The sequence below is a fragment of the Megalobrama amblycephala genome, linkage group LG10 (genome assembly GCF_018812025.1).
Source record: "Megalobrama amblycephala isolate DHTTF-2021 linkage group LG10, ASM1881202v1, whole genome shotgun sequence".
NCBI lineage: Eukaryota > Metazoa > Chordata > Actinopteri > Cypriniformes > Xenocyprididae > Megalobrama > Megalobrama amblycephala.
In genome coordinates, this window is record NC_063053.1 from 2,329,217 (window position 1) to 2,351,357 (window position 22,141).

The following is a 22,141-nucleotide window of genomic DNA, read 5'->3' on the forward strand; positions in this document are numbered from 1 at the left end:
CTTTGATGCACGGAGGTTTGGTTACAACCCGAGTCCACCAAAGCCTGATATGTACCCCCCTTGATACTCACTGGTATCTGGTACTGACCAGCTTGACCGGGGGCGACCTGCAGATCGTCCGGGACCCGGATCAATGTCCCCACCTCCATCACTGGACACCGGTCTATGAAATGATCCGGGTCCCCGCAACGCCAACAGGCCGGCCCAGACCTGCCCGCCGCTCCAGTGGCGGAGAACGGGCCGAATGATTGGCGTGGAGAGAGGGGAGAAGCAGGCGCGGGGTCCAGCCCGGCGGTGGCCAGTCCCGCCCCCCTGGGCGGGCCTCTCGGCGCCACGAACGGCCGATGATCCGTTCCACCCCGCCCCCGGGGCGGAACACGAGGCGGGCCGGGCGGACGGGACCTAGGTAGAGGTACAGGTCTGGAGAGAGAGAGGGGAGGAAGAGAGGGAGAGAGAGAGACAGATGGCAGGGGTTCGCCGACCCCTGGGCACGCCACCAGGTGGTCCTCCGCCAATTGGATGGCCGAATCCAGCGACGTGGGCCGGTGGCACTGGACCCACTCGGCGGTCTTCTTCGGGAGCCGAGTGGTGAACTGTTCCAGCACCACACGATCGATCATCTGCTCCACGTCGCCTCCGTCGGCCATCAGCCATTTGCGGCACGAGTCCCGGAGCTGTTGGGCCAACACGAAGGGCCGGCCCGCCTCCCCCAGCTCCAGAGACCGGAAACGCTGACGATGCTGCTCGGGGGAGCGGCCGACCCGCTGTAGGATGGCCCTCTTGAGGTCGTTGAAGACCAGGAGGTTCTGGATGGGCAGCTGCTGTGCTGCCACCTGCGACTCGCCCGAAAGTAGCGGGACGAGCCGCATGGGCCACTGGTCCCGGGGCCAACCTGACACCTCAGCCGACTTCTCAAACAGGTCCAGGAAGGCCTCCGGGTCGTCTTGCGGGCCCATCTTCTGTAGTGGCAGCTGGAAGGATCCAGCAGCTGCCACGCTGGTCTCCGCGGGAACCTCCCGGTCTATCCAGCTCCGGAACCTCTCGCGGTCCTCCTGTTGGCCCTGTACGATCGCCTCGAAGCGGCGCTCCTGATCGTTCCTGAGATCTAGCAGGGCCCGATGTTGTTCTTGATGAAGGGCCGCGAGGGATGAGATGATGTCCGCAAACGGCGTTCCCGCGGCGGAGGTTGCCTGCATGGCGGCGGCTTCCGTCTTCCTTCCCGGGTTTCGGCACCAGTGTAATAGAAGTTCTTGTATCGAGGGAAGGAAGAGGACAGGGATCGGCTTTGGGCTGCTGACAGTCTTTATTCTCACCAGAGAAAAATATCAAACACATAAACAAAAAGACGGTGCAACGCACACTCAACAATTCCACATCCAAGGACGGGCTTCACTCCACGAAACGAGCACAGCTCACTCAGTCCGACTGTCAGCAGTCCCTCTCTCTCTCACACGCTCCTGCTTCTCCTGGCGTTTTATCCTGTCTCCACGCCAATTACTGGAACGAGAAACAGGTGTTCGTGATTTACATTCAACCCGTTCAATCACCGCACATCCCCAGACACTCCCTCCTGTTGCAGACCCCGCTAAACCACGCCCCCCTCGCCACATACCCATTCAAGTTTGTTTACTTTTTTGATTAAGTGTTGATGAACCATTTTTAATTAGTTTTTTGACCAATTTCTTCAATCTTAGAAATTAATAGTTGTTTATATTTGTAAAAATATCCTTTTGGCAGTGCAAGGACATCAAATAATGAGTCAAGAAGCAAAATAATTATCTTGGTGTCAAACACATTGCATTGTGGGAATTCTGTGTGCTCTGTCATATAGTGCATATTTTGGTGTATGTTTTGCAAACAGAGAATTACTCACTGCTTCTGTAGTGCATCCACACACACACTCTCAGCTCTCTGTGTGTGGCATCTGCAGTGCCCATTCACGTATCATAAAAGCCTCACTGTCATGTGAATTATGCCGAGCTCCTCCAGGTCCTGCTGTTCAAGTGGGCATGAGTGCCTGGACGGTGTGTGTGTGTGGGTCTGTAGTGCCAGTTACTTCAGTGGAGGCCTTCTGGAGTCCATCTTTTTCCCCAAACATCCCTCAAATTGAAACTAAGACGGCATGTTGTCCTCAACCTCCTCCACCCCGCGCAGCAGATCAAAGTGATCCCTCTGAAAGGAAGCCCGGACTTACTTGAATTTGGCGTAATTAAGCTCCGCCATTTCCTTCCACTCAAATGGTCCTTTATTAGATTCTTTCTTCCTTGCATTGATGCTGAGGAGGAACGGGGGAGGGCGTGAGGCTGAACATGAATGTACTGATGTAGACGAGTGACCGGATTATTCCACACACACACTGAACGTCATTGTGAGGAGTGGAAGTAAAACCAGCTGTGAGCGCACTGCACTGCTGAACACAGACCGTAACCAGCCAACCATCAACAAACACACTCGACAGCAGCGCAACACACTGATGCCAGAGCAGCCGCAGCACTGCTGAGTGATGTTCACCTCCTCCGTTACAGTTCCAGAAACACTGAGAACCAGTGCTTCATCTGTCTGTCATTCTGTCCGTCTCTCTACGCGTCTGACGTTCTCTCTATCTGCCACTGTCGGCCTGTTCTCTATCTATCTATCGAGCGGTCGATCGTTCATTCGTTCACTCGTTCCATCGTTTATTCCATCATTCTCTTTCTGTCATTCATTTTATTGTTCTATCGTTCTGATTTTCTATCGTTCGTTTTATTATTCTATCATTCTGCATTTCTATCGTTCATTCCATCATTCTGTTTTACTGTCATTCGTTTTATTCTATCGTTCTGTCTTTCTATCGTTCATTCCATCGTTCTGTCTTTCTGTCTTTCATTTTATTCTATCGTTCTGTCTTTCTATCGTTCATTCCATCGTTCTGTCTTTCTGTCTTTCATTTTATTCTATCGTTCTGTCTTTCTATCGTTCATTCCATCGTTCTGTCTTTCTGTCTTTCATTTTATTCTATCGTTCTGTCTTTCTGTCGTTCATTCCATCGTTCTGTTTTACTGTCATTCATTTTATTATTCTATCTTTGTCTTTCTATCGTTCATTCCATCGTTCTGTCTTTCTGTCATTCGTTTTATTCTATCGTTCTGTCTTTCTATCGTTCATTCCATCGTTCTGTTTTACTGTCATTCATTCCATCGTTCTATCTTTCTATCGCTCATTCCATCGTTCTGTCTTTCTATCGTTCATTCCATCGTTCTGTCTTTCTGTCGTTCGTTTTATTCTATCGTTCTGTCTTTCTATCGTTCATTTTATTATTCTATCGTTCTGATTTACTATCGTTCATTTTATTATTCTATCGTTCTGATTTTCTATCGTTCATTCCATCGTTCTGTCTTTCTTTCATTCGTTTTATTCTATCGTTCTGTCTTACTGTCATTCATTCCGTCGTTCTGTCTTTCTATCATTCATTCCATCGTTCTGCCTTTCTGTCATTAGTTTTATTCTATCGTTCTGTCTTTCTATCGCTCATTCCATCGTTCTGTCTTTCTATCATTCATTCCATCATTCTGTTTTACTGTCATTAGTTTTATTCTATCGTTCTGTCTTTGTCGTTCATTCCATCGCTCTGTCTTTCTGTCATTCGTTTTATTCTATCATTCTGTCTTTCTGTCATTCATTTTATTATTCTATCGTTCTGCTTTTCTATCGTTCATTCCATCGTTCTGTCTTTCTTTCATTCGTTTTATTCTATCGTTCTGTCTTACTGTCATTCGTTTTATTCTATCGTTCTGTCTTTCTATCGTTCATTCCATCGTTCTGTCTTTCTTTCATTCGTTTTATTCTATCGTTCTGTCTTACTGTCATTCGTTTTATTCTATCGTTCTGTCTTTCTATCGTTCATTCCATCATTCTGTCTTTGTCATTCATTTTATTATTCTATCGTTCTGCTTTTCTATCGTTCATTCCATCGTTCTGTCTTTCTTTAATTCATTCCATCGTTCTATCTTTCTATCGTTCATTTTATCGTTCTGCCTTTCTATCGTTCATTCCATCGTTCTGCCTTTCTGTCATTCTTTTATTATTCTATCGTTCTGTCTTTCTATCGTTCATTCCATCACTCTGTTTTACTGTCAATCATTCCATCGTTCTATCGTTTGTTTTATTGTTCTATAATTGTCTTTCTATTGTTCATTTTATTGTTCTATCGTTCAATTTATTGTTCTATCATTCTCTTTCTATAGTTCATTCCATCATTCTGTCTTTCTATCATTTGTTCTATCGTTCTGTATTTGTCATTCTGTCATTCTATGGTTCTGTCTTTCTATGATTCTGTATTCTATCGTTCATTCTATGGTTCTGTCTGTCTGTTATTCTCTTCATCTGTTATTGTCTGTCTATCTACCATTCTATCTATAGTTCTATAATTCTATCATTCTGTCTGTTTTATCTATTGTTCTCTGTCTGTTGTTTTAACTGTTTGTTCAGTTTGACGTTTTATGTCGTTTGTTCTGTCTGTCGTTTTCTCTCTTTCTATTAATGCCTGTCATTCTCTCTTTATCTATATGTCTGTCATGTTCACTGGCTGTCTGTCATTCTGTATCCATCCATCCATCCATCCATCCATCCATCCTAAAAATATGAAAGTGGAAGTTGAGCATTTTCTTGTGGTGATTTGGGAGCTAATGTCGCCATTAATCCATCAATAATCTGTAAACGGTCATATATCAAACACATTTTATTGTCCTGGTCAATATAGAAGTCTGTCAGTTAAAAAACCATCAAACACTACAACAGGCTGGTGCAAAGTACTAAATTAAACTACGCCTCAGGTGAACTGTTAATAATGAATTAAAGCACCCCAGAAGTTTGAAGAGTATTCCAGAAGAAAGTAATGTTCAGCAGTCGCATTTCTCTCTCTGAGCATATGAATCATAGTGTGATGTCTAGAACGCTTCTGTTTGTTCCAGATGTTGGTGGTCGCCTACAGATTTGATGTTGAAAATATGCAGATGTTTCGGGCTGGATGATTAAATGTAAAGTTTCCATGCAGAATGTTTATCTGTCAGGTAAATCTTTTGCACGGTCCGACTGCAGAGCTAAACAGATTCCTCCAGTGTCCGTCTCGGCGCCAAAAACATCTCTCGGCATCTAGAAGGTCACGTATTGAACCGTGTGGAGGAACAATGGAGCTTTTTTTAGTCTTTGTGTCGTTCTTCTTTATTTCCCAGTAAAGTTGAATGTCACAGTCTAGCGCCCCCCTCACCGCCCCTTTACATATGATAATGAGGCCGTTGTGTGCGGGTTGGGAGGGCGCAGATTACCAGGGCAGCTGTGAACATTTTAGCTAACTCTGCCTCAGTGCCTGCCAGCCCTTTCTCCTCAACTTTCACCTCCTCCTTTCCTCGTTCTCGTTGTCTTTATATTAGAACTGAGGAGGACAGGGTTCCAGCCAGTTGTTTTGGATCATTTCAAGATGTTTCTTTCCAGAATGATGCATTTGATGGCCTGTACTCAAGCAGTGGATGTAGGAATCGGTGTGGATTGAACGTCAAGTGGATTTAGGAGGTGTATTTTGGGTACGTTAAATGATTCTCAAATGAACTAATTTTGCTTGCTGCTGTTGAACTTGTCTATTGGAGTCAAAAACAGCACTAAAAGATTGAATTATTGTGAAGCATTCAGTGTCTCGAGATATTTTGCCAAATGTTTGTGGAATAATTAAATGGGGTTTACAAAGTTTAAGAGTCGTTCACTGAGAGGGATTTTTTTTAATGGATTAATTAGTCTCTGTGTTGGTGCTAGTAGTGCTAGTAGGCGTTTCTCGGCTGCTGCTTTAGGTGGTGGATCTGTATTCCCATTGGTAGTTGTCACATTGTGTCACTGCTTACTTGAAAGTTGAACTCAATGAAATTTTCTGGCCACTTAGTTGCAAATTACTGTCATTGTGAATGCTTCACTATATGTAATGTGTATGTTGGAACTGAATTACTGAGTTTTCAGACTCAAGGTCTCGGACTAGTTAGCTATAGCAATCAGCTGATCTTAAATGCTCAAGATTGTAGTAAATGTCCCTTGCAACACACTGTAAAAAGTATTTTTTGAAGTTGTACATAAAGCTTATTAGAGTACGTTTTACATGAAAATACTATTTCAGTCTTTCTAAATTTCATTTTTAATTCATTGTTACTTGCTGTTTCTTTGTAATAATTTGAAATATTTACTTGCAGGTTCTGAGTGCAAAATGTTTCAAAGTAAATTTTACATCAAGTTTTTTCAATGTAGGTAATATGTAGGAAATGTAGGAAATATTTTACAATAATATTTTAGCAAACAGAATCCATTATAATCAGTGATGCTGTCTACACCAGACGTGAGCGACGCGACTCGACAAAAGCAAACAGAATCCATTATAAACACTGATGCTGTCTACACCAGACGTGAGCGATGCGATGCAACAAAAGCAAACAGAATCCATTATAATCAGTGATGCTGTGTACACCAGACGTGAGCGACGCGACGCGACAAAAGCAAACAGAACCCATTATAATCAGTGATGCTGTCTACACCAGACGTGAGCGACGCGACGCGACAAAAGCAAACAGAACCCATTATAATCAGTGATGCTGTCTACACCAGACGTGAGCGACGCGACGCGACAAAAGCAAACAGAACCCATTATAATCAGTGATGCTGTCTACACCAGACGTGAGCGACGCGACTCGACAAAAGCAAACAGAATCCATTATAATCAGTGATGCTGTCTACACCAGACGTGAGCGACGCGACGCGACAAAAGCAAACAGAATCCATTATAAACACTGATGCTGTCTACACCAGACGTGAGCGACGCGACGCGACAAAAGCAAACAGAATCCATTATAATCAGTGATGCTGTCTACACCAGACGTGAGCGACTCAACGCGACAAAAGCAAACAGAACCCATTATAATCAGTGATGCTGTCTACACCAGACGTGAGCGACGCGACGTGACAAAAGCAAACAGAATCCATTATAATCAGTGATGCTGTCTACACCAGACGTGAGCGACTCTACGCGACAAAAGCAAACAGAACCCATTATAATCAGTGATGCTGTCTACACCAGACGTGAGCGACGCGACGTGACAAAAGCAAACAGAATCCATTATAATCAGTGATGCTGTCTACACCAGACGTGAGCGACGCGACGCGACAAAAGCAAACAGAACCCATTATAATCAGTGATGCTGTCTACACCAGACGTGAGCGACGCGACGCGACAAAAGCAAACAGAATCCATTATAAACACTGATGCTGTCTACACCAGACGTGAGCGACGCGATGCGACAAAAGCAAACAGAACCCATTATAATCAGTGATGCTGTCTACACCAGACGTGAGCGACGCGATGCGACAAAAGAAAACAGAACCCATTATAATCAGTGATGCTGTCTACACCAGACGTGAGCGACGCGACGCGACAAAAGAAAACAGAACCCATTATAATCAGTGATGCTGTCTACACCAGACGTGAGCGACGCGACAAAAGCAAACAGAATCCATTATAAACACTGATGCTGTCTACACCAGACGTGAGCGACGCGATGCGACAAAAGCAAACAGAATCCATTATAAACACTGATGCTGTCTACACCAGATGTGAGCGACGCGATGCGACAAAAGCAAACAGAATCCATTATAAACACTGATGCTGTCTACACCAGACGTGAGCGACGCGATGCGACAAAAGCAAACAGAATCCATTATAAACACTGATGCTGTCTACACCAGACGTGAGCGACGCGATGCGACAAAAGCAAACAGAATCCATTATAAACACTGATGCTGTCTACACCAGACGTGAGCGACGCGATGCGACAAAAGCAAACAGAATCCATTATAAACACTGATGCTGTCTACACCAGATGTGAGCGACGCAACGCGACAAAAGCAAACAGAACCCATTATAATCAGTGATGCTGTCTACACCAGACGTGAGCGACGCGACAAAAGCAAACAGAATCCATTATAGTCACTGATGCTGTCTACACCAGATGTGAGCGACGCAACGCGACAAAAGCAAACAGAACCCATTATAATCAGTGATGCTGTCTACACCAGACGTGAGCGACGCGACAAAAGCAAACAGAATCCATTATAAACACTGATGCTGTCTACACCAGACGTGAGCGACGCGATGCGACAAAAGCAAACAGAATCCATTATAAACACTGATGCTGTCTACACCAGACGTGAGCGACGCGATGCGACAAAAGCAAACAGAATCCATTATAAACACTGATGCTGTCTACACCAGATGTGAGCGACGCAACGCGACAAAAGCAAACAGAACCCATTATAATCAGTGATGCTGTCTACACCAGACGTGAGCGACGCGACAAAAGCAAACAGAATCCATTATAGTCACTGATGCTGTCTACACCAGACGTGAGCGACGCGATGCGACAAAAGCAAACAGAACCCATTATAATCAGTGATGCTGTCTACACTGGATGCCGCGCGACACAACAAATTCCCGACAGAAAACTGATGCCCCAATCTATTTCTGACGTATTTCAAGCACTTGTGCTACTTCTGACACGCAGAACAAATGGATTTGCACCGGTCGCTTTCGCTGTAAATGCGCTGAAACACTAACTATGAGCAATATAATGATGCTTGACTTGGCAAGATTTTTTTTTTGTTTTTGTGAAGGTGTTTCAAAGCTTTTGCTCTCAGTTGACATTATTTGACTGTGCTGTGACTAAGTGCACTTCCTCTGACCTGAGCTGTTGTAGGTGAGAAAACACAAGTGAAAAACGCACTTCCCACCATGACCTCTGCGCTTTAACAGATTCACATTAACACTCTCACAACAGCTCTGATGGGCACCGTCCTCTTTGATAGGTCAGTGCCTCTCCAAACCCTGTGCTTGCAGCAAGTTTTTCAGATGTCCAGATTTTTCTGGCACACATGCTTTTTTAAAGAATGAAGCACACATGCCTTTTTTATGTGGAATCTGTTGACTTGATATTCAATTAATTATAGTGAACTATTTTAATTAATTTTATTTAAAATTATTTTTATTTATTTTTCAATTGAACCTGTTGTCTGCTCAACGTGACTTAAACTTTGTTTTAAAAAATGTTGGTAACAGTGCTGCGAAAAATGGCTAAACTCATAAAATAAATGTAAAATAAACCAACTTATGTAATATTTAGTTTGAGCTCTTGTATTTGACAATTTTCTGATGGATAAGCACCTCGTTTCTCTGAACCTTTGCTGAAGAAGAGAAAAATGGGCTTCTGTACCCTATTTCGAGTAAAGTGCTTTCTCGCACTCGCTGCATGACAGGTTGCCATTATAGAGAAGGCAGGCGGTGGGTTTGTGCGTCTAGTAATGGCTGACGTGCGGTGCTGGTGGTGGTATATTGTTGTGGCCTGCTGAGGCACATCGTCTCTGCCAGCCGCGCTGTATGAGAGCTTTTCCAACGCTGCCACAACAGATGGTTGATTTGGAAGAGGCCCACCAAGGAGCTTGAGCCATCAGATGTCTCCTTTAGAGTGGCCAAGAACAAACATGAGTGAGCCTCTCTAGTCAAGACGCTATACGGGTTTGTTGAACCGTTCCACCAGCTGTACAAGATCAAAGTCAAGGGTATGATTGAGAACCGACCCAGTCACGACTTTGATATTGTTTTCTTTCCATGGGTGCTTCTGAAATATATATATGGTTTTGAAATGATAGATTTAATTTTTGTGTTTTTGGAAGCAGTTTCAGACCGCAACCGAAATGGGATCCAGATTAAACCTCAGAGCTACAGAAACGTCATTCAGACTTGTGCATCTTAGACAAATATTGCACATTTTCATGATCCATATTTATTTATCTTATACAGTACTTGTTTTGTAAGGGTATTGTTTTAGTTTTACAATGTCACTAGAGCACCTGAATAGCTTAACATATTTCCTCCAAGATTCATGTTTGCAGCAGGGTTATTACTGAGGATTAAAAGCATCATATTTAGGTAGATTTTAAACATTATTCACTCTCTTTCTGACTTTGCTCATCATTATGTTGAATGCAGAAGCCTTAGGTGGTCTAATGCATCATGGGGTCAAAAGTCAGTTCTTGCTCTTTGTCTTGGTATCTTCCTGTTTCAAGGAATGGCACAATAGAGACATAATTTACTCTGTCAGAATATGCAAAGTGAATGAACTCTAGCCTATTGACAGTGCATCTTCCTCTTCAGTTCCCAATGGATGTGCCACTTGTTTAATTTGCAGTAAACAGCACTTCCTTGGATCAGATCACTGCTTAGGGATGTGTTTTTTTTTTTTCTCACGAATTTATGTATTTCTGTATTTTCTGTATAATCTGTATTATTAATGTATAGTCACATTGAATATGGTTTTCACTTCTTTTTTTGTCCTTTTTTTGACTGCTGCTATTTAAGAGTGCTGCATGAAGTGTTTCTCTTGTATATGGCCTGTGCTGTGAAATGTGGTTCCTCCAGCAACAAGTGTCCTGGAAGGATCATCATATACATCAGGAAAAAGTGCCGTGTCTTCAGGGACGAGTGCTTTAATATGGGCTACTGGCCAGCAATTTCATTTGGGCCATGGATAGATGGCTCTGCTAACAGCCCATTTCTATTTTCTGTAGAAGGAAGGCATCTGGGGATTTCAGAGGGGACCGTTCCAGCTGCTCGGGGGCAAGGGCAAACACTTGACATGTACACGGAGGATGAAGGATACTTTGGCTCTAAAACTTAGTTTTTCGAGTAACAGAAGTTAAATGCTTCTAGATGCACAAGCTTGTTTTTACACGTTGTTGTGTTTGGAAATCTGTCAGAAATTGTGGCATTGCCATAAGGGGTGCTATAGTGGACATTAGTTTAAATTATTGTCTTCTACAGTTTTTTTTTTTTTTAGCATTGGTGGAGCAACAGTTTAAGAACAGTCTTGTTCAGCAGGTTATTTAAACTGTTGACATGTTTATATCTAGTTACTTAAGTTACGTTGGCTGTAATACTAATGCTGTCCTATAGAGGGGGCCACAGGATAAGACATCTTTTATGTCTACTCTTTTACTCTCCATTTTCATCAGTTAAAATGACAAATAAATGCATCCTCCGAGAGCGCTCCACAAGTTATATTTGTTTATACCACTTGGATACTCAATATTGATCAGCTGAATGCACATTTTAAACTGTTTATTTTACAGATAAGTTAAGTTCTAAACTTATGCGATGCTGCATTGAAGCACACGCACACACATACAGACAGTATTTTTGTGGTACTCAGGCAGGTATGTTCTATGCAATTGTGTTGATAGAAAAAAGATACATTTCTAGTTTCAAGATTATTTGTTCTTCAGATATTCCTCTTTAAAATAAATAAAGTATTAGCTGTATGAAAAGTGACCCACATTTGGTTTTTGACCACTGAAAATGTGTATAATTTACTCTTAGAGCCATATTGAGATCCTGATATCTCTGGTATTGAACCATATTGGGCCTTAAAAATATGGATTCCAAAAGAATAGTTTGTTCAGAACCAGAACCTAAAAGCATATTAAGATTTCTTTAATACTCCTTAAGTTACAGACATGCAAACTTTATGCAAAAAAAAAAAACAGCTTTTTCCCCATTTTTGAACTGTCACCATTGGCATTTAATGCAACAAACTTTGTTAAAGTCAACAGGTTTTCTAACAGACCTACCAATTTATGTGTAAAGATAATATAATGATGCTGCCATCTTTTTAAAGTCATTTTTACCCCCCTGTAATTCTGCTTCAAATTTCAGGTGCCTCAGTAAATCTCAGTAAATATACATCTGTGACATTTAATATGTTGGCTTTCATCACTATCTTTCTTCAGAAAAAATATGAACAAAATCAAAACTTTGAGCTAGGAAAGTTTCTGAAATTTGGTTGATTTTAACAAGGAATGACCTTATAGAGATGATTCCTTAAATGCTATTAACTACACAAGACTGAATTTGGAATTGCACAATAATGCATTATAAATATATAACAGAAATAGTATGCGATTCTGAATTCAGCTATAGTGTTAATTGAACAGCATTGCAGCCTTTGTGAAAGCACAGGGAGCTGCTCTTTATAAATGTACTAAGATCAATGAGACTTGAGAAAATGCAAATACTCACTTGAATTTTGACTCCAGTTTGCTTCTTTAGACTTAGATAGTTCATGCTGTTGCCATCAGCCGATTTCTGCAAGAGAGGTGTGTGCCATGTCAGCTGTAAACTTGCAGTTTTTTCCGTCAATATATCATCCATCATCATGTACATTGTCAGTAAACCCAACAAAAGCTGGATCTTTTAAAATGCACACTGCATTTTCTCTATGACAATGCTTGTGGATGTCAAAATACAATGTTTTTCTCTTTTCACTGACTGAATTTGGTATATTTGCTCGTTTTCTTATTTCTACTTAGGACACATTATCAGCATCTCTTTGCTTGTCTAATCTGTGCTCTCTCGCACAAAATGGAAATTTCTCTCTGCATCTCTTTCAGCCACCAACTGTTGATCACCGAAGGGTGTGATTTTCCCCTACAAAAACTCGCTATTAAATTCCCAGCGGTAGCTCGTGGCAGGCCTCAAAGAGCCCGGCTGATGGAGGGGCCGGTCTTATTACAGAGGAGGTTATAGACTCGTAACGTCCAGAGCGGCACGCTGGTGCTAATTTGAGTGCCAGCTTGTGGTGGACGCCTCCCCGTCGAGAGGCCTGAGTTATGAGCCGCAGATAAAAAGGAAGGGTGTGTTTCAGGGGGCCGTTTGGATCCGTGTTCAGGATAGCCCGACTTGGCCCTCGACCCAAACAAACACGCACCGTTAAGAATAGCTCAGTCAGTAGGATGAGTATAAGGTTCCCAGAACCTTATAATGAACTCTTAAATATAAAAGCAACACATTAACTGGCCTAACAGTTTAATTGCTTGAATTTTCTTGAGAAGGTTTGGCCCGTTTTCAACTCGCCATTAATCTGCTCCTTCAAGGCTGCGAACTGCTCTGTTGAAGCAGAAATACGAGTGTTTATGAAACCAGAGATGCCAGTGTCTGGTTACCGTTACCGGCCTTTTTTTTTTGGACCGTGAGTGAGGAATTTAATAATCGCCATCCGTATCACCTCAAGGTTAAAACAACGGCGCTTGAAGTTTGATTGAAACCAGAAAAGTCCTGAGCGAGGTGTAAATTGCTTGTGTGTTGTTTTGTATTCTCAGATAATAGACTGTGATCTCTTTATTTAACCTGAATAAGGACAAAAATAAACATTGTTGGTTAAATGACGTACATGTGAGTTGAGTTTGAAGAGGGAGGCCTCCCTGAATCGTTTCATTACCTCATTTTCACATTCAGCCATTTATTATTTATGAAAGCCGTTTAGTGCTTTTTCATGCCGTAAGGTGTCTGGTTATGTAGAGTGTTATTTAAACACAACTTGTTATCACAAGCATTGCTATTATGAGCTACTATTGTGCAAATGCTATGCATTAAACTTTGCCACATAACTTATCCAGCACTGTTTGCTCTATCGACATGAATGATTGTTGGAGAGACATTGCTATAGCTTACAATTTTTGCTTTCTCTGGTGGATTATAATACAGGCAGTAAATCTCACACACTGGCAGTGTGAAGTGGCGGTCTGCCTGGTTTCACGAAACTATTTAAAGGTGCCGTAGAATGTCTTTTTAAAAGATGTAATATAAGTCTAAGGGGTCCCCTGAATGTGTCTGTGAAGTTTCAGCTCAAAATACCCCATAGATTTTTTTTAATTAATTTTTTTAACTGCCTATTTTGGGGCATCATTAAATATGCGCCGATTTAGGCTGCGGCCCCTTTAAATCTTGCGCTCCCCGCCCACAGAGCTCGCGCTTGCCTTGAACAGTGCATAATCAAAGTTTACACAGCTAATATAACCCTCAAAATGGATCTTTACAAGATGTTCGTCATGCAACATGTCTAATCACGTAAGTATGGTATTTATTTGGATGTTTACATTTGATTCTGAATGAGTTTGATAGTGCTCCATGGTTAAAGCTAACATTACACACTGATGGAGAGATTTATAAAGAATGAAGTTGTGTTTATGAATTGTACAGACTGCAAGTGTTTAAAAAAATGAAAATAACGACAGTCTTGTCTCCGTGAATACAGTAAGAAACGATGATAACTTTAACCACATTTAACAGTACATTAGCAACATGCTAACGAAACATTTAGAAAGACAATTTACAAATATCACTAAAAATATCATGCTATCATGGATCATGTCAGTTATTATTGCTCCATCTGCCATTTTTCGCTATTGTTCTTGCTTGCTTACCTAGTCTGATGATTCAGCTGTGCAGATCCAGACGTCCTGCCCTTGTCTAATGCCTTGAACATGAGAGCTGGCATATGCAAATATTGGGGGCGTACATATTAATGATCCCGACTGTTACGTAACAGTCGGTGTTATGTTGAGATTTGCCTGTTCTTCGGAGGTCTTTTAAACAAATGAGATTTATATAAGAAGGAGGAAACAATGGAGTTTGAGACTCACTGTATGTCATTTCCATGTACTGAACTCTTGTTATTCAACTATGCCAAGATAAATTAAATTTTTTATTCGAGGGCACCTTTAAGCTCAGATTCAGCATGGCGAGTGCCACTGTATGAGACATATCATAAATTATAGGAAAGTTGCTGACCGCTAAAATGAACTTTTCCTATATCTTGCCTCCATAGTGTTTTCGTAGTTACCGATCGCGTGCGCTCCACTGATTTCACACGTATTGGTTGAGTGCTCCAAATTATCGGCTACTGATTGCTGTCAGCCGATAATCGCTTAGGAAGTTTTAACGGAGGTCTCTATAAAGGCCGATCTCGTAAACTGATATCATGCTGACACCGCATAAAGACATGCACCGTCTCAATCTCTGTCCGGCGTGGGTAAAATTATTATAATGCTGAAGGTGAGGTATAATTCATATTTCTGTATTTTTGTTGCCACGGGTTATTTTTTACAGTATGTCTGCAGGTTGAAGTGACCCCAAAAAGCATGACCCCTGGAATGTGAATTTTACCAGGGGAACCCTGCCAAAAACGTGAATTTTATCCCCAGGAAAGCGATTTTTACTGGGGGACCCCCCCTTAAACCCGATTGGGCTAGTTTTGAATAGCAATTGGGTGGTTTTGTTGTGAAAACCTGGCAATGTTGGCGCTCATGCACGACTCGAAGCGCACACACATAAGGCCGCCTCAGAAACAGCTTGCGAGTATCAAACTGTGCTTAAATGAACAAACACACATAAATGTATGTACAAAATTACCGTCTTGATGTATGCACATAAACACAGTTAGTTTTGTCTGAAGTCAACAGTTGAGAAAGTTGTGTAACAGTAGCCTATATTGGATCCATGCAGCTTTTAAAGTGACAGCAGCCTAATAATCTGGCTGCTGTCTTTGATTTTTTTTCTGTCTTTTGTTGTTAGATTAACATTTAATGATGCTCGCTGCTCTTGACTAACTTTTGTAACTAAGCATAATTGACCTTTTTTCATAAGATGAATATGGAAGGTGGTGTTTATTTGTTCTTATTTCATTACTGACCGTTTACTTGTCTATTTTGTGGATTCAATTCAGAGATTGAAATAATAGATTGTGTTGTGTGTAAAAACAAAAATGCAATGCATGATCAAACATTTAGGTGAGATAATTATATATTTTTTTGAAAAATGTCTAAAAGTGGCCCCTACCCCCTCAAAAAAAAAATAAATAAAAAATAAACAACCCAAAAGAGTCACCTAAGGGGGGGATTTCCCCCTTTTTCAAAAATGAAATTCACGCTCTGAATGAATGTCTGTAACAATCCTGATTGGAGCATCCCTATAAATAATTCTGTGCAGAATATCATTGCATCCCTAGTTTTTTATTTTTCTCTAGTTTCTGCACTTCTCTAACTAGATTAATCTCGAAACTTTGCAATATTGCATTATTAGATCTTGTATGATGAATTGCTTGTGATTTTCTTCATTTTTGGGTTTCTTTGGACATTAGAATCTGCTTAATGATTAAAACTGCTGTAGGAGAACGTGTTTTAACATTGAGGCCTTCACAAAAAGCCTGATTGCCAGGGGTTTGCATGTGATGAACTGGTCCTTTAAGGCATCATTTGGATTCAGATGTTTAGATTTGTAAGGAGCTTTTGGAGAAGGATCTTTCTGTTGGAAGTCTCATTACATTGAAAAACAAAAATGCATTGCATGATCAAACATTTAGGTGAGATAATTATATTTTTTTTTGAAAAATGTCTAAAAGTGGCCCCTACCCCCTCAAAAAAAAAAAAAACCCAAAAGAGTCACCTAAGGGGGGGGGATTTCCCCCTTTTTCAAAAATGAAATTCACGCTCTGAATGAATGTCTGTAACAATCCTATTGGAGCATCCCTATAAATAATTCTAAAAAGAAGGCTTCAAAAAGATCTGTATTGAGATCTGTATTCCTGTAATCAACGATCGCTGATTGGCTCCAAATATCCTGATCGGAGCACCCGTAGTTGCCACTCCTGAAAGTTGCTCTTCATTTGCATTAGGTTAAGCATATCTTTGTCACATTGCATCCTGTTGCCAACAGTCCCGGTCACTTGTGTTACTGGAAATTGCTTTTTTATTGAAACAAATGGGATCATGTTGCTGCATTTCACTGGTATTGTGAACAGGCTTTAGAGTTTGGTGGGTTTAATCCTAGGTTAGGTTTTCACTCATCCTATCAGTATAACACTAAACCACAGTGTTTAAACTCTCTCCCAGCATCCTGACTTTGCAGCACAGCTCTCCTGTCAGAGCCGGTTTGGATGACGAGGAGGTTTGGAATGACCCCTGCGCTCAAGAGATTCACAGGATTCAGCTGTTTCTGCCCTGCATATCCAAGGTCTTGTCTTGCATTAAAAAGTACAATGCACAAAAAATTCTGTGGCATTTTGTACTCTTTTTGTGCAATTTTTAAATATTTAGCTATGAGCTCAAACCTTTCACAAACCTTTATAATAGTACTAGGGATGCTATCGGCCACCATATCGGTATCGGCCGTAATATGTTCATTTTTAATGTTATCGTTATCGGCCCGATAAGAAAATTTGGCCAATATATAAAAGCCGATAAATAATGGATGATTTCCTTTAGTTGAGACACTTCAGATGGACACTGTGGTTTTGAATTGCTTGAAATATGATTGAAATCCTAGTTAAGTGCAACATACAGCATAAGTCTGTCATATAAGATACATAATATTATAATAAGAACATTATAATTATGTGCTTGGGACATGGCTTTTAATGGTGAGACGTTTGTTTTTGTAACCAGGCTCTCAAAATGTATAAATTGTTTATAGGTTATCGGCTTTCAAATATAAAGAAATATCGGTTATCGGTATCGGCCAAAATGTTCATATTCGTGCATCCCTAAATAGTACACAAGCATATCCAAAGCAAATAAAATCTCAATCTTTGCAAAAAAAAATTTAGCATTTAAGAAAATGACAGCGTTTGCCAATGCACAACTCGCCGCTACAATGACACGATGTCTACAATGAGATTTATTATAAATAAGTTTAATTAAAAAGATTAAAAGTTAAAAATAAATAGCTTTTAAATGTGCATTAAATGATGGCAAATGTAGACATGCTGTGAACATTGTCAAACGATGTTCTTGTAATATTTTCCCCAGAGTCCAGCGATCACGTCTGAAGCTGACAGTGCCATATCATTTTAAAGAAGGCTGACAGCACCGGGTTCTCCTGGTGACGGCACATTAATACTCCCGCAGCCTCTAATCAGGCCACCGTGTCAAAAGATTATTTTAAGACCTGGCGAAACGGCTCCGCTGCGCACGAAAGACACCAAAACGGCCCAGCCAGCGACAGAAAATGAGTTCATTGCTATAATTAGTCTCGCAGCCACCACCCCCACTCCCCAATTTCATTTCTTTGGCCTTGGAGGTTGACCAAAGATAATGACTGCTGAGTTTTTCTCGTTAAAGACCTCTGTATGTGTGTGTGTGTGTGTGTGTCAGACCTCCCATTATCAGCTTCCTTCACACACACACACAGAAGGACCAGTCACAAAACAAACCCTGTGCAGGTCAGAGGTCATAGGGATGATATATATTTTTGCTGACCACCACCAAGTTGTGCTGCAATCAGGGGCCCCTGTAGAGAAAGACACGATGGAGAACATTTATCATTGTCTGTGTTCTAGATGGACTTCATAGGTTCAGAGACCACCATGATGTCTAGTTTATGTGTGTGGCAGATGTTTACACTTTCCAGAACCTTTCGTCTCTCTGTTCCTCTGTGGTGGAGCGAGTCTCCAACATCCATCTGATCTGCTGAAGATGGAAACTGCTAAAGACGCCACTTGTCTGTAGTTGTTGACCATTATATTGCCATTGCTGACAATTATTGGACAATATTTGTCTTTTTTCTTTTTTAATTATCAGCTTTAGGCCGATAAGTCTCGGAAGTGTCAACATCGGCCATAAAAAAATCATATCGGTCGACCACTATCCTCTTCTCTTGTACATTTTTACCAGTAATATTTCGGTATCAAATCAGTTATTGGCCAGTATTAGATTTTTTTTTAATATAAATTGTCTCTATTGGTCATTATTGGATATATATTTATCTGCCAATATTAAATTTTAATTGTACATGATCTTTTTCCTTATTATTATTTTTTTAATTTGCATCTTAGAAAACACTAATAATTTAATAACAGTTAAATGTAATATTTAGCAAACCTCAAGATGAATATCCATTTTTCATACTATACATTAATAATGGCTAAATTCATTTGTAGCAAAAAATTATTGATTTTAGTTTTTAATGTTTTATTGTTAATGTACTTTTGTCTTTTATTGTAACTTTATTCAGTTATTCATTCATTCATTCATTCATCTATCCATTCATTTTTGTAGAATATAAAATTTTTTATGTTGGCTATTAAAATAATTGACAGCTTACTGAAATTGGGCAGAATTTAATTTTATTGTGCAGAATATCATTGCATCCCTAGTTTTTTATTTTTCTCTAGTTTCTGCACTTCTCTAACTAGATTAATCTCGAAACTTTGCAATATTGCATTATTAGATCTTGTATGATGAATTGCTTGTGATTTTCTTCATTTTTGGGTTTCTTTGGACATTAGAATCTGCTTAATGATTAAAACTGCTGTAGGAGAACGTGTTTTAACATTGAGGCCTTCACAAAAAGCCTGATTGCCAGGGTTTTGCATGTGATGAACTGGTCCTTTAAGGCATCATTTGGATTCAGATGTTTAGATTTGTAAGGAGCTTTTGGAGAAGGATCTTTCTGTTGGAAGTCTCGTTACATTGAAGGAGACACTTTTAGTCACAGTTCAATAGTCCTTGAGTGTTTTGTGGACGGGGTTTTTCCTCAGTTACCCTGCTGTGTGTATCTTAATGATTGTGTCGACGTGAAAAGGGATTACGTAATGGGAGCCCCTCTGTTTTGTCCTTGCTCATCCTTTCAGAAAAGCCTGTCTCATTTAATGAAGTTATTTCAGGAAGCACTTTTGCTGCTGCTGCATTTCAATGTGAAAACAGTTAGTTAGGTTACAGCACTGGGATCCAAAATCCTGCTCGCTTGAATTGTTGTGAAGGACAGTCCAAGGGGAAGCAGTTTGTAAGAAAAGTCGATGCAAGTGAACTAATGCAGTCAGAAAATGACATGAGGCTAGCTGTTCTCATTTCAGTCGCATAGAAATGCCACCATAGTAATTCTTCAAAGTACTATATGATCCCATGGTTTTTCTTAAAGACGAGCCCAGGATGCTATTAAGATTTGCAAAATGGTTTTCTGTAGGTCGGTGATGGGCTTTTGCTCAAACAATATTTTGACATTTTTATCTATTCTGCCTCAATCAATCATGTAATTTAGTTGAATTCATCCTCATTTCTTGGCTTTTCTTGGCAAATATTGTGATTCATGCAATTATTCAGTCGATTAATCTACATGCAATTTGATTTTGATCAATTCACAGTAATAAAAATAACCATTTGAAGACGCTCTTTTATCCAAAAACTACAACCAGGGCATCAATCTCCCTTCCAGATTCAGTGTTCTCAATCCTAGTTGCATTTACACCAACTGTGAATTTGGGTCAACCTCAAAATTTGCTTGTTGCTAATCAAAATGCCTTTCAAACCTTTGCAATAATGCTAATATCATCATAATAAAATTACAACATGCAGCACTGGCCTATATATTGTTTAATGTATATTTGTAACCACTATATTTAGTGTTTGTGTTTTTCCTCCTCAAACAACAGCATATACATTTCATCTATCTTGATGTGGCACAAATTCCCCCTCCAGATGTCGTTTGTCCTGCAAAAATGAATGTTTCTCAGTTGTGTTCTGCTGTACATGAGAAACTGAACCGTGGAATAGGGCGGACATAGTGAGGATGGGATATACTGTCCCTCGTTCCTGTTTTTTTTTAGGCCTAGTGAAAATAGAATGAAGATTAGTGGTTCTGTTCAGAAAAAAAGGTCATACCGTTTATGTTGTAGGTCAAGCTATATATAATATATAATGGATTTTTTTTTTGTGTGCTGATAGCAATGTCAGGTCATGTAACATGATTCTATATAGCACATTATATCAGGATGCATGAATGTGGCATTCGCACGAAATTCATGAACATGAAAAACCCATTAAGGTCATCAGTGGCACCTTCCCAACCCACAAATGATAGCCGAGTTCAGTTCAAATGCTCGGAAAGTCCCATCTGGAAACCTTTAAGTAACCTTTACGCAATGCATATATATAGGTTTTCACAATAATGAGTTAATTAAAAATGAGCCCTTGCCCTATCCCAATGCTTCAAATAGCAATTAAACATCTAAAAGTATCTTTATTTGTACGATTTCTGAGAGGAGTACCTTTCCTTTGTCCATGAAGAATGTCGTATTTCTCTGTTCACTTCTGGACATCTGGCGCATCCCTCAGCACGAGTTTGGTATCATTGTAAAGCGCAGCATTCCAACTTTGTGAATATTCATAGTGAATTCTCAATGGCATGAGTCTGAGCCAATGAAATGTGATTTTCAAACTCATACGGATGTAAACAAAACAATCTTAATCGTGTCGACTGACAGATCCGAAGCACATGCACACAGAAGCCTCAGCGCACAATCCTGATATACACATCTACACAGAATTACAGTATTTCAAAAACTCTGTCTTGGTGATTATTCATGCAAACATTATCTGTTATGTATTAAGTAATCGTTTGGTTAACAGTTGGGGAAAACATCTTATGTGTAACATTATATTAGATCCGTGAGATACAGTAGGTCTTAATTTATAGGCTGTCTGTCTGTTTCATTAATGTTAATCAAACAATTGTGGAATCATGGAAAAAAGTTGAATATGTATATTTTTCCTGTATATATGGGTTTTAACTTGGTTTGTGCCAAATTTGGTGGTATTACCAGGGATTTTAAGGTTTGGTTGCTGGTGATTTTGTTTCAGAACCTTCAGAAAGATATTTCTTAAAATTGACTTTGCTGACTCTATTGACTTTAAACAGGTGTAGCTCAATCATTTATTTGTAGGTTTCAACAAATCATACATCATTTTGAAGGCTTTTTAATAGAAAATATGAAAATGACAATAACCCATTTTTGAAAATATGCTCAGTATTGCCAGTACGGGTCATATACAGTAAATATGCATTGCATTTAGGGGCTCTAGTACTTTGTAGGAGCAAATAAATGTGGCATGAAAATAAAGACATTTTCCTGAGTTCTCCTTAATACACAATCAAGTATGAAAACCACCGAATGTTCCCTTAAGTTTATCTCTCCTATGGTTAACAAGACTGATTTGAACCCCTACTTGGCCAATACAAGTAAGCAAAAGAAATAGACATTTATATTTTTAAATGATCTCTTTGTGAGAAGATCTTCTTGAAGGAGTCATCAGGCCTGTTTTGCGGTACACACCCTGCTACTTATCTAACAGTCTTACATTGTTCTGTGGTCATAAGGAGTTTTGAGAAAGACATCCCACTGTCTTGGAAGAGTATCTGATTAAATATATTCTGCTGTTCTCTGTGAGATGCCTTAATGTGCTTTTGTTTTTCTCC

At 40.2% G+C, this 22,141-nt stretch overlaps 1 protein-coding gene across 6 annotated transcripts in view; it reads left to right on the forward strand.

The window, feature by feature from the left end:
• The window catches only part of LOC125276457 (signal-induced proliferation-associated 1-like protein 2), a 163,353-nt gene that overhangs the window by 41,983 nt on the left and 99,229 nt on the right, over positions 1-22,141 (forward strand). Inside the window, exon 1 of one of the 6 annotated variants that reach the window (XM_048203933.1) lies at positions 5,455-5,558. The exons of the other annotated variants lie outside the window; for them this stretch is intronic. The gene's annotated coding sequence lies outside the window, so the exon portion shown is untranslated. Of the gene's footprint in view, positions 1-5,454; positions 5,559-22,141 lie in introns of those variants that run through there. 6 annotated transcript variants of the gene reach the window in all.